We start from the raw sequence: 10,385 nt of genomic DNA on the forward strand, positions 1-10,385 counted from the left end.
ATTACTAGAATTTTCTACCAAGTTAAACCACAACTTGAAACAAAATAAAAGGGCAGGATCACAAGACAGAATCTCTGAAAAGACATGTCCCTGTCACTAATCAAACACATCCACATCTGCAGCTGTCACGATATTCCACAAGGCCAACATAATAAATAATGCAGCAGATATACTTTTGGAGGAATAGTACTAAACCCAGTAAGAGATTCTTAAAACGGTGATAAAAAATTATGTTCTGTTATCTGTTGATATAAATTAACAGCTTTGATCAGCAATGGGATTAATCTAATAAAAAACGCTTGTTCAATCCCAAATTCTAAATGACCTTCACATATGGATTATCCAAGATTTAGCATTCACACGCTTCGTGTCGACACAGTAATACAGTATGCTCTACTCAATGCTAAACAAATAACATGTCATCAAGGATGTACTAAACAAAACAAATAGCCAGAAATGGGGTTAGAAGTCCCATCATTTTTAGTATGATCCGCTAGATGCAAATGAGGATAGGGGGTTCAGCATTGGTTAAATTCCAATCACAACCTAAAAAATTACACTGAACATTCATTGATCACCATAAACACAGTTTTAAAACAGAAATCCTATAGATAATATAAATAAACACAAATCCACAAAATCTACTACCTTCGGGGGGAAGATTACACATCACACCAGAACCCATCGCCCGCCGCTGAACATAGAAAAGAAACAAGCTCCATTTGTTTCTGCATCTTCTTGTCCGAATCAACAAGGGGAAAATCCCAATTCCATGCCACCTCGGGGAAATTGCAATTGAAACTAGTCCTGTTTATAGCATGGAATCAGTTCTTGCAGGCAACCTCCTGAAGAAATTGAGAGGCACTGAAGGAAGCTTATGGCGAAACCTAGGATGTCTTAAGATGTAAAATCCAGCTAGAAGTGCCACAACCTGGAACGGTGTGACATATAAAACAACGGCAGCAACAAGACAGAAAATCACAAACAGAGCCGTGGCTCTTGGGTCTCTCCAGCTTAAAAGAGACTGCAGCCTCTCACCCTGTGTAGCTAGATCACCAACCACCGTCTGAATTCTTCCAGCAATACTTCTCAGTCGATCATATCTCATCCTGACAATATCAGATGGCCGGGAAGTTGGAAATGTGTCAAACTCTTCATCCATTTCATCAGGATGTGTGGACTCTGCATGAGAAAGGCGAGTGTCCATGTGAGGAGGATGCCTTGGCCTCCATCTATAATACCATACCCCAATCAAGAACAGGTAGAGGAAAATTGTAGGCAAAATAAGCTCAGGATAGAGGACCAGTATAATAAACAAGATGTGAATCAATACTGTTGTAATAGGGTTTTTCCAATTACAAATCTGATCGAACCATTTTCCAACAGCAATTAACCCACCCAAAACATTCATAATTCTGAAAAAATTAGCTTTGCTTCTTCTCATACTCCACATGTGAAAATCCACATCTAGCATATACTCCACCACCTCTTTTCTCAATGGTGGCTCAGCCCGTCCTAGCCTCATTGAAACAATCTGGGTGGCCTGGTGCCTCAAGTTGTCAACCTGGCTAACAGTCAAGGGATGAAGATAATGCATTTTTGGCAAAAGCGGAAGCGAGTACATATGCATCATATTAAGCAAGGAAGAGCACGTGAACCTCACAGCCAAATGAATTTCACCCATCTTCTTGACCCCATTTGGATGTAGCACCAAAAGTGGATATGAGTGAGTGTAGCGCCTATCGGTTTCAAGAGTGGAGAGACGAATTCTCACCTTCCCAATCCTAGAATCCTTTGCACCTCCAGCCTTATCTCCTCCATGCAAATGACAGTTATCAAATACCCCAATAGTTATGACAGTACAAGGATCAAAAACCTCCCATGTATACAGCTCATTCCACTTGGGTGCAAAGCTATCGATTATTGTCCTTGTTCGCACCCATTTTTGACCAAATTTTGCAACACAATAAGCATCAGTTGTTCCCCTTCCATCTTTTGTCTTCATTGGCACTAACCCATGTGCATCACGAATCCCCAGTTCCAGAACCCCAATGCTAGACTTCCACAACTGCTTTGCGGTTGGCCTAAGATCACTACTGTAATGGGTTGACTCATCCAGAACGTGATAACCACCTTCCAAACAGATTCTCATATGAATTCTGCTGGCAAACTTGGTCTCTTTCTTCTTCTCTCCTTCTACAACAACATTCTTCTCAAGATTAAACCACCTACTATTCACAGGTCTATGATCAAACCTCCTATCTACATATTGTAAAGAAATTGTAGACTTCCCCAGAACTTCATCCTTGTTAGGAGCAACCCTCTCTTCTACGCTCAAAATTAAATGCTCCTCGAAAGGTTCTGCTGCCACAAACATCAGATCCTCGTTCCACATTGGATTAATACTCCTGACCGGAGAAATCCTAGTCCTCGAAGCCTGATTTCCCAAGATAGCCTTCACAAAAACTTCAGGATACGGACCCTTACCACCAGGTTGCAAGTCCTGAGCCTCGATCACATTGACCCTCAAATACCAAAGCCTTGGAGAGAGATATGTTTTTGATCGAATGTTCGCATCAGCCCCACTAACAACAGCTGCATCAGAATGCCATGCTTCAGGAAACGCTTCATCAGCTTGAGTTCCCATCCAAACAGCCAACATCAATTCTCCCTTAACCTTATTCCTCTGCCTATCCTCCAACCTATACCATTGTGGTGCCAGTGGACTATCTGGTGGAACCCTTTTTGGAATCTCATTAAGATCAAAGATAACCTTCCCAATAAAGTCATCCTTCACGACATCCTTGTCCTTAACTGTAACCTCGAGCACTGAAGCCTGAAGCCTATCTTTCGAAAAAGCAAACACTTGATTCCACTCAGGATTCGACTTTTTCTCAAAAAACCGAGTTTTACCCGTGTAGTTTCCAAGCTTAACCTCAACATAAGGATCACAGCTACCTGTAACATCTTTCCCTGGCAAATCCTTAGCCTTTACAACCCGAACATATAAGTATTCCATCTGTTCTACCAAGTCATAAGTGCTCGTAAGCTTGTCCCCACTGACCTTTCCACCACCGAGGTGGGGTCTGGTCTCCTTAAGGGCGAAATCTTCTGGAGGAGGACGATGCATCATATTTGAATTCAAACAAAGAGACCCGAAAAGCCCAAAACCTGGAACAAAACTTCGAGAGTTAACAATAAAATAAGGAAAAACCAGTTCAAAAATCCAAAAGTTTTCCAAAAACCTAAAAGATCGGAACGTAATAGCCGTTAATAAAAGAACAAAAACAAACTGAGTTTGCCTAAAAGCTTGGGAAACTAAAAAAAGGGGGAAAAATAAAAACAAATATCCAAAAATCCAAACATTTAAAGCAACACCAAATGTTATAAATGAGGCTACACCCATTTTATTATATGAACTCGAAACGACAACCGATGAAACATAAAACGCAAAATCCAGTCATGGAAGAGAAGCTAGGTAGACAAAGACAGTTAACGAAACTTACAAGGTTTTTTAAGTGAGAAACGTAAACTGAGGCTGCCTTCAAACTTTCAGATCTGCCAACCTTGATTCCTGAAAAAGCATAAAAATGTATGAAAATGAAGCTTTTAGATCCAATTACACAAAGAAGTTACAAAAATAGAGTATTTACAACTAATCCCTGTTTGGTTCCTGAGAAAATACATGAAAAATGCATATTAATTTCTCTGATATTTTTGTTATCTCTAATGGTGCTGGATATTGTAAAACTATCAAAAAGTTTTCTCCTTTATTTTCAAAGAGAAAAAAAAAATAAAAACTTCAGATTTTCCTTTTGTTTCCAAAATTTTTCTCAGTAACATAACAGCCAAACCAACAGTTTTGTTTTAGAGAAAAAAAAATCTCCAACGTACACTTTTCATTCCCCTTGTTTTTCTAGGAAACCAAACAATAGTTAAGAAAAAACAAATTAAAAAATAAAAATAAAACTGAGCACCAAAACTTCACAACTAAAATGGCGAAAAAAACAGACCACGGAAACAAAGCACCATACTGCACTATCAAAAGAAACAACAAGAAGCTAAAACAGTAAAGAGAAAAGGGAAAAAAAGGCTTTTAGATTCGAATGCTGAATGACAAACTACTAAAAACAACAAAAAAAGATAAATATTATACCTTCGAAGATCGGTTCATTAAGAATCCAAATGAAGCGTTTAAATACAAGAAGAAAAAAAGCTCGATTACATCAAAGAAAGTCTCATCAGCATAAAATTGAACCGAAATGACCAAGTAAAGGAACTTCCCAAGCCAAAAAAAAAAACCTATCTTCTTTCAAGAGAGTGAAAAACAAAATATCAGAGAAAAAGATAAGAACAAGGAAGCGAAAAAGAAGTCCCTACAGAGTGAGAAGAGAGAGAAACGGTACAGTTCTTGCTTTTGTTTTGTTTTTTTTTTTTTTCCCTTGGGATCTAATGAATCTGCGAGAGAATACTCCGTTTTTGTTTTTCTTTTGGGGCTCCGCTCTTTGCTTTGCTTTTTTTTCTCTCTCTGCGTGCCGTGAAATGGTGGGGACAAGACTATTTCACGCGTGTGAGAAGACTGTGGTCGGCATTTCCCACGTGAGATCCACGATTTTATGTCTTTGTTTAAGGTGAATCGTCGGAAACAACCCCATAGGGGTGGGACATAGATGTCAGGCTGTGAGTGATGCGTCATTCAAATTATTAGATTCTTTGTTTTGTTAGGGCTATTATAGAGATTTCACTTGTTTTGTACTCTTTTGCAATGTTTTATCTTGGGTTGGAATTTTCAAGGTCGTTATTTATAATAATAATAATAATTACGTCATGTTTTTAGATGAACCCCAACGGTGAAGTTAGCTTAAACGGGGTTTCTTGTAGAAATTTAATTTTTTTAAGTTGAACGTTTGTTATAAACTACTCTTAAACATGCATTTGAACTTGTTTTTAGATTATTTAGAACAGTTTTTTTAATACAATAAAAATATAATTTTTTAATTTTACAAACAAAATTAAAATATTATCTAATGTTTTTTTATAATTTTATTGGTAAATTTTAAAAAATTTTAGTTAAATAATTTTTTTATTTGAGAAAATACCTCAAATTGAAGTTTACCAATGCATTAAAGTACAAATTAATGAATTGATATCGACTTAATAATAACTATTACATGTGTAAATATTGCTTTTTAATAAGTTTAATTTTCATGAATTTTTTTTTATAAAAAAAGTTTAAACATAAATGAATGATAATATAATAATATAATAAAAAATATCATATATTATAAATAATACGAAAATTTTACTTGATTTGTGAAAGCATAACGAAAGCATTATTATGGAAGTGTTGCGAAAATGACACCAACTTAATTCACTGATCGAAAATAAGATCATACATTTAAAAATTGTTTACTATCCATAGTGTAAATTCTTAAGCACTGAAGCATGAGATTCACAAGAAATGTCTTATTCTTTTATTTTACCAGTCTCTTTTTTTTTTTGCTCTTTCTCTTATTCTCTATGTAACTTATCACACAGTCCCACATATAAATGAGACTTATCTCATATACTGGATAAATACTCTTTCATCATATTTCATAATGTCTAAATGCCATACTTTATTTGAGAAAGTAAGAGACTTCAACAAAAACTTTTTCGTAATCTTCATACAATGGTCGAATGTCATTTTTTTATTTTTTTGTTACGATCGAAATGCCATTCATTGGAGGAAATGGAGAAGCATTCAGTTTTTAGTTTGATTCAAAACCTATTGTTAACTGCTATAGGCAGTTTCTTGTATAACTACAATATGTAGTTATTTTTCAAAGTCCATCAATTTGGGTAGTCTTTTCCAACATCTCTCATTTACACAATATGGGTGGCAAACTCTCATGATCAAGAGAATATTTTCTCAACTCTTTGTAATACATTCATACAAGAAAATAAGTCATACGATTAACATACTTTAAGTGCTTGGTTGCTATATGATTGTTAGGTGCATATAGTAGCTCAAAATCACATTTAATCACTTATACAACTATTAGGTATGTATAGTAACTCTCAAGTATAAGTAGAGTAAGTATGTAGCACCTTAGATCCATTCAATCTTATTTCAAGTTTCTCGTGATCTCTCTTTTATCATATTACATGATATACTTGTATATAAGTAGAGTAAGTATGTAGCACCTTAGATCCATTCAATCTTATTTCAAGTTTCTCGTGATCTCTCTTTTATCATATTACATGATATACTTGTATATTCATAATTATATTTGACATCTTAAACATTATTAATCGATCTATGAATATAACCAAATGTGATACCGAAATGATCTTTTATTCTTCTAAGATCTTTCTATTTCAACTAAATTACTTTTCAAATATATCTCATTAGATCGAATCATCCATTTTCATTGGCAATAATCCACGATAGCTAACATTAGACTAGAACTTTAAAAAATAGTTAAAAGTCTTTAAGGATACTAAATCTAAGATATCCTGATATTAAGAGTCTCACACAATAAAAGGTAGAGATCTATTCTTTTGTTACTCTTGTTGATCGAATAATACACATGTGGTATGAAATACGTGCTACGGTATTACTCTTATTTTTCTATGGAATGAATGTTTTAATCATTAGATATTAACATCGTATAGGTGATAGTTTAGATATTTTCAGTATCTAATTTGAGTTCATAACTCTACTTGATTTCACATCATCAATAAAACTTTCATATAGTATTTAAGACAGACAAAATGAACTATGATATTATTCACTTTCAGTCACAAAGCTTAATATCAAATGACCTCATATTGATTCTTTATCAAGGTGATTATATTTTAAGCTTGGGCCCTTGATCCATAGCTCAAAACTAATCTTATCTCAATGGTGCCAAACCATTAAGGCATTATTTGTGTGAGAAGGCCAATCATCTATCCAACATACATTTCAAATCATATCGTATATGTACATATATATATACATGTGTGCATAATTTACAAAACAAAGTATTAAACTTGAATGGCATTACTAATATTCAATATAAGTCAACTTAAATGAAAAAATCATAGATTGTTCACATATCTTAATCGATACATCCTTATCTACGTAACTCTAAAGATATCATATGACTATGAAACGTATCTCTAGGCATGGGCTTAGTTAATGGATATGCAATTATCTCATAAATAGAAATGTACTTGTTGACTTTTTTTTGTGCAACTATGTATTTCACAAAATTATATTTGGTATTTTTATGTTTGGTTTTTAGGATGTGTTTATGAATGTAATTGTTACTTAACTATTGCAATTCACTAATATTGAGTTAGACTTATCTTTTTTAATTCTCAAAAGATTCAAAAATCAAGCCAAACAACCTCTTACATTATCGTTAAAAATGCTATAAGTTTAACTTTTATTGTGGATAGTGCTATTCAAGTCTCTTTCTTATTGATCCAAAATATAGCTTAATATTCAATAAGAAAACATAGCCAGAGGTAAATTTTTTTGTCATTTAAAACTCCTATCCAGTTGGCATCCATATAGCCAATTAAATGCAGATCACTTTATTGATAACACAATAAATGATTCACAATGCTTGTATCATTTTCATAGCTTTATAATATGATTGATTTAGATTTAATTGATATATGCTTACCATGCTCAAGGCATAGCAGATTTTCAACCTTGTGTACATCATAAAATATATAAAATTTCCAATAGCACTAGAGTAAGGAACGTTTGTCATTATTCCTTTACATAGTAAAGTCTTAGGACACATTTTTTAGCTTAAGTCTTCATCTTTTTCCATAAAAGTATTAATTGACTTATAGTCTTACATACTAAATCATTCAAAAATTTTCTTAATATATTACTCATCTGAAATTAAAATTTTTTTTGAAACAATCTCTCTTACTTCTTGAACAAAGTATGTCAACTACTTGCACATATTTTTTATTTCAAATTTGAGGACAACCAAATTTCATCATAGTGAAATACTCTTTATCATTTTTAGCCAACAATATATCATTCACATAGAGTGATAAGGTCACAAGCTTGTCTATAATTTTTTGACATGTGTGCAGTGATCTTCATCAATCTTGGTAAAATCATATAAAATTATCACTTGATGAATACTAATGTACCATTACCTGAAAGATTTTTTAAGACCATAAAATGATTTTAATCATCTACACATTTTTATGCTATTCACCTTTGTTAGTGAAACCTATAGATTATTCCATATAGATTTTATCTTTCAGTTCTTCATTTAGAAAAGCACGTGTCACGTCCATTTGATGTAACTCCAAATCTAAACATGCTATAATGGTTAGAATTGCATCCTTTAGATAAATCAATATATTCCTATACATTGTTTAATCTTAGACTCTATCTTTCTTCTTTCATTGCTTTCATCCACTTTTTTTACTTGTATTGTGATTCTTATGAAACAAATTCAACAAATTCATCATCTATAGTCATATTCTCACTTAGATGATACATTATTGGTTATTGATTAGGAATATACATTAATTGATTTGTAACTTACCAAATTATTTGCATCCTCAATCTCATAAAAAGATATTTTTTGACTCATTTAACCTTTATTTTTTAAACTCATTTTTCATAAAAGTGACATTTCGAGATTCAAAATTCAGTTACACTTTCACTTGATTGTTCACTTATGAACACATATCCTTTTGAAATGTTTAAAGTATTTTACAAATATACTCTTGTTGTATTATGGACCTAAAACTTATCATGTGAATGAACAAACTCCATAGATAGTACAACATCATGTTTTGAAGTTACTGAGATTAGTTTTTCTACCAATCCATAATTTATAAGAAGTGGTTGTAATTGATTTAGAGAGTACTCAATTGAATAAATAGATAATTAATAACAATATTTTACTTTAAAAGTGATTTACAAACTCATTTAGGCTAATATTGACCTAACCATTTTCAAAAGAGTTTTATTTATTTTCTTTACAACATCATTTTATTGTAGAGTCATTGAAATAGTTAACTACCTATCAGTATCATTTTTATCATATAATTATATAAACTAATCAAACAAGTACTCATATCTACGATCAGTTCTTAAAGCTTTAACACTTTTATCTAATTGATTTTTCATAAAATACACATACTTTCTAAAGCACTTTAAAGCTTTAGATTTGTGAAAAATCAAATAGATAAAAAAGAAACGCGTGTTATCATCAATTAATGTGATGAAATATTAACCTCCACTACGTGTTCTTACATACATTAAGACACAAATATCAAAATGTATCAGTTATAATGAAATTTTAACTATAGTTTCTTTATCAAATGATTTTCTTATCAGTTTATTTGCTAGACAATTTACATATAATGGCTAATTAACATTATCATATAGAGCATTGTAATATTTTTTCTGCTAATCTATCCATTCTTTGTTAACCTATATGGCTAAGTTTAGCATGCCAAATATTCATATTAATATTGGTATTATAAAACTATTTAATAAACATCCAGAATCATAACGATTTGTTTTAAAAAACAAATCTATGTTAGTATTATTAAAATTTGTAATAAATCCTAGATAAAAAAGAATAGTGATAGAAATTAAATTTCATCAAATATCAAGAGCAAATAAGACATTATGTTGGATGAAGATTTTTTCACCTTATATACTTAACTTGTCAGTGTCAACTCCCTTTACTTCAATAATTTGATTGTTTACTACATAAATACATTTTTTTCATATCTTGTCCTATATGATTTGTGGTTCATGAGTCTTTTTCATCTTGTTATACTCACAAGCAAAGTGATTTTTTTTACCACAGCTAATACACTTGACTTTAGTTTTGTTCTTTTTAGATTGAGCCTATAGACCATTATCATTACCACTTTGACCACTCTTTGATCTTTTATGAGCTTTTTCCTTATTCCTACCATATGGCCTGCGCTTGAAGAACATAGCTTCCTTTGAATATATGTATACCATATACACACCAGCACTAGGCTTATACAATTTTCTTCTAATTAAAAATATAAAAAGCATCATTAAGAGTTATTATACTCTCATTGTGGGTAATATGCACTTTCATGTGCTCTAAATTATGTAACAATGACCAAATTATAGCTTGAACCTTATGTCCATCTGTCAGAGTATGATCAAAATCATTTCTATTACATCTCTTTTAGCAATATCATTCAACCTTAACTCACACATGATATCATTCTTCATACTACTTTGTAATGTAATGCAAGTAGTAGAGTTTTTTCTTTATAGGCTTCACAAGCTTTTAGTCCCTTCTATGTGCGGATGTATTCTTATACTCAGATTCAACTAGGACAATATTTAGAATTTTAAGAACCTCTTGTTCTTCTAACACATA

At 32.3% G+C, this 10,385-nt stretch overlaps 1 pseudogene across 2 annotated transcripts; it reads right to left on the reverse strand.

Annotated features, from left to right (window-relative positions):
- Positions 1-447: 447 nt before the first annotated feature.
- LOC111296463 (FT-interacting protein 3 pseudogene) lies at positions 448-4,451 on the reverse strand (annotated as a pseudogene). Of its 2 annotated transcripts, none has more exons than XR_016326114.1 (3): positions 4,381-4,451; positions 3,507-3,574; positions 448-3,171 (listed from the first exon to the last, which is right to left on the reverse strand). The product of XR_016326114.1 is annotated as an FT-interacting protein 3 pseudogene, transcript variant X2 (transcript). The 2 variants fall into 2 exon arrangements; XR_016326113.1 differs by having other exon boundaries at positions 4,157-4,451.
- Positions 4,452-10,385: the final 5,934 nt, after the last annotated feature.

This window comes from Durio zibethinus, chromosome 12 (genome assembly GCF_047325235.1).
Source record: "Durio zibethinus cultivar Kanyao isolate XHJ-2024 chromosome 12, ASM4732523v1, whole genome shotgun sequence".
In the NCBI taxonomy this organism is placed as follows: Eukaryota; Viridiplantae; Streptophyta; class Magnoliopsida; order Malvales; family Malvaceae; genus Durio; species Durio zibethinus.